This window comes from Cebus imitator, unplaced genomic scaffold, assembly GCF_001604975.1.
Source record: "Cebus imitator isolate Cc_AM_T3 unplaced genomic scaffold, Cebus_imitator-1.0 Scaffold52, whole genome shotgun sequence".
In the NCBI taxonomy this organism is placed as follows: domain Eukaryota; kingdom Metazoa; phylum Chordata; class Mammalia; order Primates; family Cebidae; genus Cebus; species Cebus imitator.
In genome coordinates, this window is record NW_016107367.1 from 8,231,927 (window position 1) to 8,246,939 (window position 15,013).

General features: G+C 42.8%; 1 protein-coding gene across 6 annotated transcripts in view; it reads left to right on the forward strand.

Annotated features, from left to right (window-relative positions):
* Positions 1–12,599: 12,599 nt before the first annotated feature.
* DICER1 (dicer 1, ribonuclease III) overlaps positions 12,600–15,013 on the forward strand; it is a 70,034-nt gene continuing 67,620 nt past the window's right edge. For 3 of the 6 annotated variants that reach the window (XM_017528191.2, XM_037738353.1, XM_017528193.2), the window contains exon 1: positions 12,600–12,913. The gene's annotated coding sequence lies outside the window, so the exon portion shown is untranslated. The remainder of the gene's footprint in view (positions 12,914–15,013) is intronic. The other 3 variants (XM_037738354.1, XM_037738355.1, XM_017528194.2) reach the window with 3 other exon arrangements.

The window sequence follows — 15,013 nt, forward strand, 5'->3', positions numbered from 1 at the left end:
GTGGAAGCATCTGGAAGAATAGAGATGCCACTGGCTATTGGGGAAATGGTGGAGAAGCAGATTGTGAGAAAGACCCAGAGTTCCTGAATCTGAGCATGTTAAGTTTGAGATGCCTGTTGCTCATCTCCTTTCCCTCACCCCGCCCAAGGGTACTTGGGGTGTGGCAGTGAAGTGCCCTGAGGTGACTGTGCCTCTGTCCTCACTGGTAGGGTCCAGCCCCCGAAGCCCCATAGCTGCTCTGCTGCTATGCTGTGATTGACTGGACTTGGGCATCTCTGACAGGTTTTGGAATTTCAGGTCCCCAGTGTACCATGAGGCCATTCCCATGGCGTCCATGGAGCCCCCACACAGATCTCTCCCCTACCACTGCCACTCTGACACACCACCCTGAGGTGAGTCTCCCATTCTCCCTGCTGTATTTCCATTTTAAATCTTTTGAATACAGATAACAGGAGGCCCTTCACAAACCTTCCTGGATGTACAGAGCCTTCTCTTCACTTGAATGGAGAAAATGTGGGGAGAAAACACATCAGACTACCTGGCCACATTAAAAAGGGGATGGCGGGCTACATGACAGGAAGATAAATCCTGTACTGAGATTTCCTAAGCCTGTAAACAGCTGAGTGTAATCATGTTTCACTTGGTGGTATATTACTTTGGACAGGGTGGTTATGCCATAAAAAGCTCAGAGTGTGAAGATGGAGTGCTAGTTTTTTCCCCATTAATTGCGGCCATGTTTCAGATTAATTTCAGTGACATGTGACAGACAGCCCAAAACAGCAGTGCTTTAAATACTAATAAGTTTTATTTTTCTCTTAAGAGAGAGGCAGTCCTACTTGGCACAGCAGCTCCCCTGTCCTCGCCATTCCCAGTTCTCTGGCTGTGTTATCCTTAGACAATCGTCCTTGTCTTTGTGGTCCAAAATGGTGTCTGTACATACAGACCACACATCCATATTCCATGCTGCAGAATGGAAGAGAGGCAGCGATGGATGGCCCCCGCCTTCTCAGAGTTCCCAGAAGAACCCACACAAAACATGGGCTCATCTCCTTGTAGAGCTAAGCCACTGACCACAACTGCTATGGAGTAAGCAAATGTGTCCTTTGCCCAAACACATAGATCTTGCTTCTCTCCCATCTTTGCCTTCTCCCGAGCACGTCCTTCCTCCATTCCCAGCCTGGGCACTCCTTCGGCTCTGGCCTCTGCTAAATGAATTACAAGTGAGAAGGGCTGTTGGAAGCAAGCATCTAGCAGCCGTGGTGACATTTGTTGGTAGACTTTCATCTAAGACCCATTGGCCAATGCTAGAGAACAGGGCCAACGCTTGGGCTGCGAGGGAGGTGGGGAAATGCAGTTAAGTTCTGCCCTCTAAGAAATAAAAGGGCTTTCTCTGTTAATAAAATGGAAGGAGAGAATGAATAGTGGAGAGGCAGATATAGCTCGGGTCTCTCATTCATCTTGGGGAATGGACCTCATTATTTTCCTGATAGGATGCCTAATAAAATGACCATTTATTAAGTAACTGTTATAAACCAGAAAGTTCATCAGATTCGTGATTTTTTTTTCTTCAATCTTTGCAATAACCCTGAAGGCAGACAATTACCACCCCCATTTTACAGATGAAGAAATGGGAGCTGATGAATGTGTCTTGTCCAAGGCTACCCACAGGCAATAAGGGACAAGGTCTAAATTTTAACCGTGATCTCTCTGTCCCTAAAATCTGACTTTCCACTACAACTCAACAGACATCTTGACTCTTGACTATCACCTCAGAGGAGGGTATCAATGAAAACTGTCAAACTCTGTAAAATATTTAAAGAGATTTCTTCTGAGTCAAATATAAGTGACCATGGCCCATGACACAGACCTTAGGAGGTCCTGAGAACATGTGCCCAAGGTGGTCAGGGTGCAGCTTGGTTTTATACATTTTAGGGAGACACGAGACTTCAATCAAATACATTTAAGATAGCCGGGCATGGTGGCGTACACCTGTAATCCCAGCTACTCGTGAGGCTGAGGCAGGAGAATCGCTTGAACCGGGGAGGCGGAGTTTACAGTGAGCCAAGATCACGCCACTGCACTCCAGCCTGGGCAACAGAGCAAGACTCCATCTTGAAAAAATAAACAAATACATTTAAGAAACACATTGATTAAGAAAGGCGGGACAACTCGAAGGTGACAGGCTTCCAGGTTTTAGGTAGATTTAAAGTTTTTCTAATTGGAAGAGTTATCAATAGAGACCACAGTTTTATCATGCAGATGAAGACTTCACGTTAGCAAGCTTCCTGAAAAATGATTGTAAATGTTTCCTGGAGAATAGATTGTAAATGTTTCTTATCAAATTTAAGATCTGTGTTGGTTTTAATGGTGGAGAGTTATCATAAGGCATGTCGGGCAACCACTTACCCTCATGGCTTGAACCAGTATTTCCGGTTAAATGTGAAGAGTGCCCTGGCCTAGGAGGAAATCCATTCAGAGGCCAGAACTACAAAACTTCTTTCCCCACCGGCCTCGCAGCCCAGGCAGGGTGGCCCTGTTCTCTAGCATTGACCAATGAGACTTAAATAAAAGTCTACCAGACTTCTAATTCCTAAAGAATTTTTGTAAACCAAAAATGTTTTTGGTTTACAAAGGGCTGATGCTGAGAGGTTTTCATGCTGAAGATTCTTCTTCCAAATCCCGTATCCTTTGTAATTGGATTGTGTTCCTCGGCTGCTTTAGTCTCATGGGTTAACTCACGGATATAAACCATCTGGTATCCACACTCAGGTGGCTGTCTGCTTTATTTTGGATTCTCCAGTTTTGTAGCAAAAGTTCTATAAACACAGTGCTAGAAAGCTCACCTTTCTTTCTTTCTTGAGGTCCAGAGGGCTCCGCAGTCTGGACCCTGCAGGCATTTTCCCATCAGATTTGGGTATTGTTCTTGAAGCTTTAGCATCTCAAGTCAGGTGCTCCACCTCTTCCTGCCATTTTACAAGCAGTCCCATATCCTTTTATTTATTTAATTTTTTGAGAGGGGGGATTTATAGCATTTAAGTATATACATGGAATAAACAAACAAAACCCCTGGCATTGTGATGATGGAAGTGTTCTCCACCTTTACTGCATCAGTGTCAATAACCTGGTTTTGATACTGCACTACAGTTCTGTAAGATGTTACCCTTGGGGGAAAGTGAATAAAGGGTACACAGGGCATCTCTGTTTCATTACTTACAACTACATGTAAAGCCACAATTATCTCAAAATAAAAAGTTTAACTGTGAAAGACACTGTTAAGAGATCGATGAAAACACAACCACAGACTAGGAGAAAGTATTTGAGAAAAACCTGACAAAGGACTTGTATCCAAAATATACAAAGAACTTTTTGAAACTCAACAGGAAACAACTACCCAATAAAAAGTAAGAAAAAGACCTGAAGAGGCACCATGCCAACAAAGATCTGCAAATGAACAATAAGCACACGAAAAGCTGCTGCCATTATATATTCACAGTGACTCGTAAATTCAAAACAACGAGATACCAGTACACACCTAGTAGAATGGCTAAAATTCAAAACACTGACAACACCAAATCTTACTGGGGACGTGGAACAACAGAAATTCTTATTTATTACTGGTAGGAATGCAAAATAGTACAACCACTGGGAAGCCAGTTTGGTAATTTCTTATAAAACTAAACATACTCACCATGTGATCTTACAATCACGCTCCTGGCATTTTTCCAAATGAGTTGAATACTGATGTCCACACAAAAATTTATACTTGAATGTTTTTAGCAGTTTTATTTAACTGCCAAATTTGAAAGCAAGCAAGATGTCCTTTGATAGTTGAAAAGATAAGCAAACTATGATACAGTCATGCAATAAAATATCATTCAGCAATAGAAATAAATTAGCTATCAAGCCATGAAAATACATGAAGGAACCTTAAATGCATATTGCTAAATTTAAAAAGCCAGTCTGAAAAGGCTACATATTGTCTGATCCCAACTATATGATCTTCTGGAAAAGGCAAAACTATGGCCAGGCACACTGGCTGTCACCTATAATCCCAGTGCTTTGGGAGGCCGAGGTGGGAGGATCATTTGAGCCCAGCAGTTTGAGGCTGCAGTGAACTGTGACAGTGCCACTGCATCCAGCCTGGGTAACAGAGAAACACCCTGTCTCTTAAATTTTTTTTTTTTTAAAAAAAGGAAAAGGCAATACTATAGACTAAAAAATCAGTGGTTTCCAAGGTTCACCAGAGAAGGATGAATAGGCAGAGCATAGAGGATTTTTAGGGCAGTAAAACTGTTCCGTATGAAACTGCCATGGCGAATACATGTCATTATGCACAACCCCTAGAACCATGCAACGCCAAGATTGAATCCTAATAAAAATTATGAACTTTAGTTAATAACATATCAATATTGATTCATCAATTGTAACAAATGCTCCACACTAATGCAAGATGTTAAAAAGAGGTGAATTGTGAGTGGGGTGAGGGAGCATATTGGAACTCTTTGTACTTTGTGCTCAATTTTTTTGTAAACTGAAACTGTTCTAAAAAATGAAGTCTTTTTTTTTTTTTTAAGTTTAATTTCAAAAGGGAGAGTGAGTCATGACCATAATAGGAAGTTACTACAGAATCATATAAGGGATTAGACGGGTCCAGCTTTCCCTAGGGAGAGAATATGAACGGTCAAGTCACCTAAGAGAAAGTGTAAATCGTAAATAAATACAAAGACTACAATGGCAATAAAGAAATGTAAGTCACTTTACACATTTTAAATTGACAAATTATAAATTGAGGTATGATTTACACCTCATATGTTAAATTAGCATACAATTTCAGACACCAGCCAGTTGGTGTTCACCAAGCTGTGAAGAATGCAATATGAAAACACCAACTGGTGGCATTATACTTGATAAACTCTTCCACTTGTCAGTGTGGTGAATGAGAGCCACTGAGATGTTCCTACCTTTTGATCAGATCATTCTAGAAATCTAAAGAATGTTTCCTGAAGACCTAATTCAATCAAAGTTTAAAATTTATTGTGGACTATTGTTCCCAAAATATGGTCTGCTCTCTCTAATAAATTGATGACATTATTTAAAATGGATGGGAGGAGATGTTACAAAACAAAAGAGACTTCTAAGACATGGTAACCAGCCAAGGGTGGTAGCAGGCACTTGTAATCCCAGCTACTTAGGAGACTGAGATAAGAAGTTCAAGACCAGCCTGGGCAAAATAGTGAAGACCCCATTTCTAAAAAAATTAAAAATTACAACTGTTTAAAGACATAACCAGGCCGGGCACTGTGGCTCACGCCTATAATCCTAGCACTTTGGGAGGCCGAGGTGGGTGGATCACTTGAATGATCAGGAGTTTAAGATCAGCCTGGCCATCATGGTGAAACCCCATCTTTATGGGAAAAAAAAAAAAAAAAGACATAACCAAATGCAATTTATGGACTTTGGCCCCTGATTTGAATGAATAAGTAAGTATAAAAAGACATTTATTTAAACATATGGGTAAATTTTAATTTAGACTGAAAATTAGCTGATATTAAGGAATTAATTTTATGTATGAAAATGGCAGATGATAAAGCAAAATGGGCATTATCAGAGATGCACTTTGAAGTATTCATGGGTAAACTGGCATGCTAAAAATAATCCAAATTTTATGTTGTTTATTTCACAACAACCAAAAAACCCAGAAAAAAAATATAGTGGGTGAGGAAATGAGATGTGGGAGAGAGGAAACAGGATTGGCAAATGTTGGTAATGGTTGAAGATTTATGATGAATACATTGAAGTTCATTATACCTTTTTTTGTAAACTTGAAATTTTCCTTAATAAAAATTTTTAAAATATCCTATGATGGCAGATTACTAGTTGTACCTTATGAATTATTCTAGCTGTATAGCTCAGCCACAGTCTCTTGGAAAGACTATTTCCCAGTGTTCCTTGCAGCTCGGTGTGGCCATGTGACTAGGTTCTAACCAATAAGATGCTGAGTGAAAATGATGTGTCCTACTCATGAATCTTGCTGTTGAAATGACTGTATACATATTCCTCTGGTCTTTGCCATTTTCTCACATCTATGCTGCAGTCAGAAATACTGGAAAAGGGATTATGGAACCCTGACCCTTTTGTTGCCCTGGAATCTCAGAAGCTTATTCTTTACTATATACAAGTTAGACTGAGAGATATTTCATCTCTTCTGTCTTATATTAGAACCAATTTCTATGACTACATCAAGTGGTCATTCATTCAAAAGGCACTCACTGAACACCCCATGCACATGGAGACTCTCAACAGCTTATTTGATGTCTGATAAATCAGGATGAAATCCATGAACTTCACAGTCACAAGGTGAGAGCTTCTTTAGGAATTTATTTAGCCACCTGGTCACTTAATATAGATAATGGAGAAGTGGTATTCAGTGCCTACTATGTGCCAAACACTGTGCTGGGTCTGGGGAAAACGTATGTATAAGATATTGTGTCCCTCTTTTTAAATGTCTTGTAGTCTAGTGTTTAATTTATACCAGATTGAGGACAGAAATATGTGTTATTGATGGAAAAATAGCAGAGCAATCCAAGACCAACAACAGTTCTATTATATCTGATTAGATGATTAGATGCAAAATTCTGAATCTCAACAAATTTCTACCTGCTTCCATCTAGCAAGTTAACTGAAAAAGATGAAGTAAATATTCTAATTTTTTAACTGTCAAAACATTATAGCAACAAAAATATTTTAAAGAAAAACAACTTCACTAGTAATCACTTACACACACACACACACACACACACACACTATTTTAATTTCATCATTTAATTCAATCCTTGTTTTATCTACGTATAATTTTTAGAACGCCTAACATAGAATAGATACAAGGTTATATTCTGAGTTTAGTCCAACCCCCCTTCACTTATAAGCATTTTTCCATATCTTTAAATAGACTGCATACATATTCTAATGGCTACAGAATGTCAAATAATTCTAATATCAAATTTTACTTAGTCACTTAATATTATTTCAGTTGTTTATTTTATGATAAAAACTGCTGTAACAAATGACTTCATGAATTTGACTTTTTCCTTTTATTTTTTAAAGCACAGCAGTTCAAAAGAAGGATGATTTTTATTTTTCCTACCAAGCTGATTTCCAAAAAGCTAGCAATTGTCATTACTATGAATATAACAGTTTCAACAGAACTTTATCAGATTTGTGAACTTACATTTTTGATTAATTTAGAAAACATATTTTAGAAATATATTGGTAAAATAATAACTTTTTTTTTTTTTTTTGCCTTTTTAAAGATGACAAGTGGGAGGGTTGACCTCTCTAAGTTGGCTGCCCTTACAGGAAATGTAAACGCCCTTTGCACATTTCATCTATTGAGGTCTTGAAGATGTCATTGTATCTCTGGCTTCCAATACTGTCTTAAATTACTTACATCAATTGCTTTTTAATAACACTACAATATTTAGGGAAGCTAATAACATTTTCTAGCAATTTATAGCTTACAGGAACAGGGCAAGTCTCATGGTTTTTAACATGCTTCTGCAAAAAGTATGAACTGATTAATTGCCAGAATGTTAATAACTTCACATGATGCATGAAATACAGAGCGGAACATGGTGAAATAGATAGCTCCATCTACTGTAAATACTTTGAATTGGATGTCTCCAGGTTTTGTCTTTATGGACTTACTTCTGTAATGAATTTAGGAGTTTTGTCAGTGATGTCCTGCTCAGAGCCTTTTGCTAAAGACTCTGAGGGATATAAATACAATTAACATGTAACTCTGGGGTGGGCAGTGGAAAGTTACAGAAGTTACTTTAGGGCTTTTTTTTTGCAAGCTGTTGTAGGTTTGCAAGCTGGGAGGGGGTCGTAGGGTGTGGAGTCACCAGGTTGACCAAGATCCGTGGGGCAGGAATAAGGAAAAATAATGTCTTAAAGTTAAGTAGGTGCTGCAGGGGTTGATCATTTCTTTCTATTTTCATGGTCTTCCAGTTACTTTAGATTTTCCAGGAACTCAACTGGAGTGTCTGTGAAGGTTACAGAGGTTAACATGGCATCCATGGGGCCGTCAGTCAGCCTAAAAGACCTTACAACCATGGGATATAATCTCCTGCTATCATGATTCATCTTGATGTTCAAATTGTCCCAGATTTGGCCAACAGGAGCCTCTCCGAGCTGATTGCTTTATCCTTTTGAACTGCCTCCACCATTTCTTGAGCATTTCCACACTTCCTAGCATAAAATGTTCCAGTCTCATACTATACTTTAGAGAAAGTATATGTCCCAACCTTAACATCAGCCATTTCTCTAAAGAGCCCTGGTTCCTTTTCACAGAGAATGTTTAGAGCTAGGTGTTAGGTGTTCTCTTGGCTAATGTGGTGTTGCTGCACCAAGGCCTTCTCATTGGCCAGAGCTGGGAAATATATGTACATACATTTATACATACATATATGTGTGTGTGTGTGCGTGTGTGTGCATATCTGTGGAAAAATCACACACCCTCTTCTCTCACCCTCAATAATTAACGAAGAAGACTTCAGTGACCAAATGTCAGGGGGCGTTTCCCCACACACCAAGCAAGCAATCGATTCTGCAGCAGACACCAATTAGGTGTCCTCCTCCCTTCTAACCTGGATAGCATCAGATCCCACAGGTTGAGGCTCACTCTCCAAGATACCCCCCACTGCCCCACTCTGCCCCTGACCACTGACCAGTCCCAAGTCTGGGCCTCCACAATGTCTCACAGGCTTCAAGTTGCTGTTCCCATGACCTCCTCTTGGGTTAATTTGCTAGAGCAGCTCACAAAACTCAGGGAGACACTTATGTTTACAAAGGATATTATAAACAATACAGAAGAAAAGATATATAGGATGAGATGCGAGAAGGAGCTCAGACCTTTCATGCCTTCCTTGGGTGCACCACCCTCCCAGTAACCTCATGGTTCCCGTTCAGCTATCTGGAAGCTCTCTACCAGTGTCCTTTTGGGTTTTTACGCAGGCTTCATTACATAAGGCATGACTGATTAAACTGTTGCCCACTGGTGATCCACTTGACCTTCAACCCTTCTCCTTTCCAAGAAGTTGGAGATAGGCTGAAGGTCCAACTGTCTGATCCTGCCTTGGTCTTTCTGATGACTGACCCCATCCTAAAGCTACCTAGGGGATCCCAGCCACCCGCCAACTCATTAGCATACAAAAGACATCACTTTGGTGTAAGAAATTTAGGAGTTGTACACCAGAAAATAAGGTCAAAGATCAAATATATATTTCAAAATCTCACAAAATACACATATACACATGCTTGTACATTTATTTTACATCTACATGTATTAAGAACCATTAATTTACATGACTACCTCCAATTCCAATCCAATCACACAAACTTCTTGCTTTTCTTATTTCTGTACTTGTAACTCCCTTCTCCAACAGTGAGAAATCTGGCTCCCATTACCCTCAACATAGTTTTTCTTTGTGTAGTTCTCCTGTGTGTAATCAGCTGTCTGACCTTGCAGGGCTGCCCTACCTTTCTTGTTTGGGCTCAGACTCCCCACAGAGCTGACAGCCCAGTCCAAAATGGGAGTGGCTATATTCTCCCATACAGATATTAAAGCAGACAGACAAGTTAGTAGAGATACATAGAAAACAATCACAGCAGAAGGACACAGAGAGTACCTTTTGGGTTCCTGAAAGCTTTCCAATTACGTACTGGTTCTAGTTTTTGCTAAGATGTGGCTGTGTATTCCTGGCATTTGTGAGAAGCACCTACATCATTATGATAAATTCTCCCTTTTTGATTGAGCTAGTTCGGGTTGGTTTCTGTTACTCGCAAACAGAGAGTCTTAAACAAAGGTATATTTAAATCCCGGCTTGTTCTACAAAAAGAAACCAAATTGTGGAAATAATTGGGGCTAAGGGAAAATAAAAATTAGCCCATAGAAAACGCATACCACATGATACTATACTGTTGCTTAACATGGGCTGAAATATTAGCTCTAAGGTTTCTAGTGATCCAAAGTGTGAAACAATATCCCATACAGAGTTTTATGTCTCTGGAATTAAAACAAACCAGTGAGGGAAGCATGAATAGATAGACCATTAGAATGGACACAGAGTCCAGAAGTGAACTACTCAATAAACGACTGTGTAGCCATCTGGACAAAAAAATTAATTTGGATCCATACCTTCCTCATATACGAAATCTGTTCCAAATAGATCAACATTTAATTGCAAAAGACTTAAAGTCTAAACGTCCACCAATAGAGGATTGGTAAATTATGGTATGGATCTATCTGCAATAATATGTTAAGGGGGTTGAAAAAATATCAGGGATCTCTGTACGTATTGCTATAATAAACATGTCTTCTGGACATATTAAGTAAAAAAAAACCAAGGTGGAGTAAATATGTATGATGTGCTGGCATTTTTGTAAACAAAGAACACAAGGAGTGATTCTTATATACATAAGCATTTTGAAGAATGAGCAGGAAACAGTGGTCACCTATTTGTGACAGAGGACAGGTGTGAGGGAGATCTTTTTCCACTGTGTGTCTCATAGAATTTCTGACAAATGAACAATATGGATGTACTACTTATTTTAAAAATAAGAACTGAAACTGATAAAAAAAAAATCAGATAGACCTGCTGATGGAGAAGCCTGACCAGTCTTGACATATTGTGAGAGGACAACCAGAGGGCTGGAGTTGTACCAGCCCACAAATTTCCACTGCCGGTAGAGCCCAGTGCCTGCCCCCTCAGTGAGATGCCATCCTTCTCATAAAGGATTATCTCCGGAAAGCCTTATATGTATGACTGGGGACTTATAGGTATGAAATGCTCACAGTGCTTGATATATAAGAAACTATTTTGATACGTCGGTCTGCCAGGAGAATCCTGACTACTCCCTAATTTTGCCCATGAATATGCTACTTCAGGTCAAACTTCAAGCCAATTCATAGTAAATACATTATCAAAATTTTAGCACAGTAATGATTGAGCACACGAGCCTCAAAGCTGGACTACCCGGGTTGCAATCTCAGTTGCTCACTTACTGGGTACTTACTTGCTGGAAGTCATTCCTTTCTTCGTCTGTTAAAACAGGAAGCAGACTGGGCTCGGTGGCTCACGCCTGTAATCCCAGCACTCTGGGGAGGCTGAGGCGGGCAGATAATGAGGTCAGGAGACCGAGACCTGCTTGATCAATATGGTGAAACCCCACTTCTACTGAAAATGCAAAAATTAGCTGGGTGTGTTGGTGCACGCCTGCAATTTTAGCTACTCTGGAAGCTGAGGCAGGAGAATCGCTGGAACCCAGGAGATGGAGATTGTATATGGCACCATTGCACTCCAGCCCGGCGACAGAGCGAGACTCCAATTCAAAAAAAAGAAGAAAGAAAGAAGAAAAATTCAAGCTTTCTAGAAAAGTGAGGAAAAAAAAAAAAAAAAAAAAAAGGAAGCAGTTACAGCCCCTGTCTCACAATGTGCACGAAGTTTACAGCACCTACCTTACAGGGTGCACATAAGGATCACAGGCATGCAAGCCCTAGGTCAGCCTGCCCAATGGCAATATAATGCAGGCCACAGATGGCATTTACAATTTCATAGAACCCACACTAAAAAAAAACAAAAAGTAAAATGAAACTTTCATCGCAATATATCAAAAAAAGTTGATCACTTCAACATGTAACAATACAATGATTAATGAGATGCTGAACATTATTTGGTAAAGAACACATACACCTCGATTCGGACTAGCCATACTTTAAGTGCTTAGGAGCCACGTGGGGCTGGTGGCCCCAAGCTGAACAGTGCAGCCCAGGCAGCGCGGGCGCACAGTAGGTTCTGCTCACGCCCAAGGGCTCAAACGTGGTTGCTCAAGCCCACCACACCTCACCTGGAGCGAACTCATCAGGGAGTCCACTGAAGAGATGTCTACATTTGGGCATAAATTAAGACGATGCTCTTTAAGCCAGTCGCTTATTTAACTCCCACCAATATTTTATAATTCCTACTAGAAGATGTGGTGGACGGTTCTGACCTATGCAAATGGACAGTGTACATACACAGGGCCACCGTCTATTTCTCATTATCTGGGGATCCCAGTTGGGGTGGGAGCCTAAGCGGGTGTTTGTAATTTCGCCAAATGCGGAGGCCCCTGCACCGCTAAGGCGGGGAAGCGCAGGGGAGTAGGACGGTCCTTTAAAAACGGGAGGGAGGTGATCAGAGGGGAGGGAACCTCTCCGGGGAACAACTACGGCCACGTTACGGTCTGTGAGTGTCAGAAGGAGCAACAATGGAGGCAGTCGAATTCCGAGAGCCCGGAGCGTCCGCCAAGTTTAGCTAGCACCACAGCCTCGGCGCGCGGGTTCCCAATGGCCGCAAAGGCTCCCGGCCGCAGCTGCAAGAGCTGCAGGGTCCAGTCACGGCGCTGGGCCGCAAACACCGCCTCCGCCTCCGCGCGCGGCCCGCTGTCTCCCTGCTCCTGAGTGGCTGGAGGGCCGGGATTAACCTTTCACCGCCGCGCTCTGTCCAATCACAGGCTCGCTCTCATGCCGCCACGGGGCGAGCTGAGCGTGGGTGCACGGAGGGGCGGTTCGGGCGCCGGTGGGATTCTCCAAGCGGCTGTGCGCCGTTGCCGCGGGCCGTGCGCGGGCTGCGGGCCAGCCGGGCGCTGCGCAGTCTCCGCAAGCGCCGGCGGGAGGGGTCGAGGCGGAGGCGCGGCGCAGGCTGCTGCAGGCCCAGGTGAATGGAGTAACCTGACAGCGGGGACGAGGCGACGGCGAGCGCGAGGAAATGGCGGCGGGGGCAGCGGCGCCGGGCGGCTCCGGGAGGCCTGGGCTGTGACGCGCGCGCCGGAGCGGGGTCCGATGGTTCTCGAAGGCCCGCGGCGCCCCGTGCTGCAGGTGAGGCGGGTTCCCGCGGAGCAGCTTTGTGTCCGGGGCGGGGAGCTGCTAGTCTGGCCGCGCTCCCGCCTCCGCGCCGAGGCCCGCGTGCCTGCCCTGGGCCCCAGCCGCGCGTCCAGGCCTGGCGGGCGCTGGCGGAGGGCGCGGCCTCTCCTGCCTAGTCCTCCCGCGCGGCGCGGCCTGTGGGCCCGGCGTTTGCCCGCCGCGGCTCTGCTCCTGGGCCCCGACCCCGGCGCCTCCCGGCGAGGCAGCCCTGGGAGACTTTCCGGGCCGCCTTAGCATGGCAGGGGATGCCGGCGCCTGCCCACTCCCCTGCCTGGCGAGGCCCCGGGGCTCTTGACAGGTCCCGTCACGCGCGCGAAAGTGGCACGGGAGCGGCGGAGGTGGAGACGCGCGCCTGGCCACCCGGAGCACCCTCGGGCCCTACTCTGACCGGGCAGCTGCGCGGTGCCGGCAGGGAACGAAGCCTGGCTCTTGGTCCCCCCCGGGAGGGTCCAGTGTGATAACTGGCAGGGGACCAGATCGGGCCCGCGAGACCGGGGCCGAGGCCATTCTTGTGCCCCTCCCCTCGGATGTTTTTGTGCCTAGACCCTGAGGAGGAGTCTTTCTTCAGGGTTTTTGATTTTGGGGAAATCTGTATGTTTTAAGTTATCACGTCAGATTTATGTAGATTGTCCAGAAAAGCTGAGTGGCCCTGATGGCTCTGCCTGGGGGTCAGAGCTAGCAAACCACTGAGTGTTTCCGTAGGATCCTGAAGATCCGCGGAAACGTGGAGAGGAGTCCTTGGTCTGTAGAATTCACTCAGTGCTTTTGTGGAGAGAGTTGTGGTTAAAGGGACACGTTCCTGATCTACACGGTATGTTCAAGTATTCTTAGGACTTTCAGGTTTTAAAAACATTCATTTGATGAAAGAGGATCACTTGGAGTCTGTGCTTCAGTCTTCGAATAGTATGAATCTTTGTCGTCGTGATTGTCAGGTGTTTTCCGTGGTGCTTGTTTTCAGTCAGTGGAAAAGGCCTCAGGTAGGAGTTAAGTAACTCGGAAAATATTGTTAAAAATGTGCTTTTAGAACAGGTTAGCTATATTGACAGTGTATTGGTGTAAACATTAAGTTTTCTAAATAAAAATATGCATCCTAACCAAAAAACTTCGTTTATTAAAAGATGGGTTTGGGATAAGCCAGGTACTAGAGAAAAGTAAGTTTGGATACTACTGATATCTTTGGGAATTAGGTTCTGAAATAGCCAGTTTATTTTGCAAAGTCTTCTTTAAAACTACCTGTGAGACGTGTATATTATAGGAATATGTGCTGTATACATACACATACATATACAATTATTTCAAAGCTTCATTTTAGGGCATATTCCTTAAAACTCAATAGATTAAGAAACTAAAAATTTTAACGTGGTCTCTATAAACATTGATCATGGTAACATAGGTTTATAGGTTTACTCATGACACCAAAATGCTCTTTTAAGAAAAGACGAGTTCTTTTTAATTTGGGGAGAAAAGACATTTTCCTACTGTTCTTTATAGTAAGGGCCTGCTTTACTTTTGTGCTTCCATCCCATCTTTGAAGGGTAAGCGTTGACTGCTGTATTTTGCCTCTGGCTCAGTGTGTGAGTTGTGTAACTGAGTTGTTTTGGCTCTTACTGAGCTTTACTGTCTTGGTTTTAGAAGACATTTTCTTTTGATGTGGCTCATGATTCTTATTTGACAGTGATTTTGTGGCGTCATATAGTGGATTGTACAGTACTTGCAGTGCTGCCTTCTAGAGAGGATGACTTTTATGGCATTGACATGTTTTATCCTCTACCACTATCTGATGTGAGGCGCTTGTTTCATTTGAGAAAGTAGATAAATTTCGTAGACATTCTCTCACTTGTGAGCCTACCATGTCATGGTCACGTTTCCACTTGCTCATGGCAAAGGAGATTAGGACAACATGTTATTAAGTGCCTCCTTGTTATATGCCAAAATATTTCAGGTTCTTCTACATACATTCTCTTTTAATCCTCACTGTGACCCCGCGATCAACTCAATATTGTACTTATTTTACAGGCAAGGAAACTTAAGAGTCAGTGATTATTACTCCGAGTT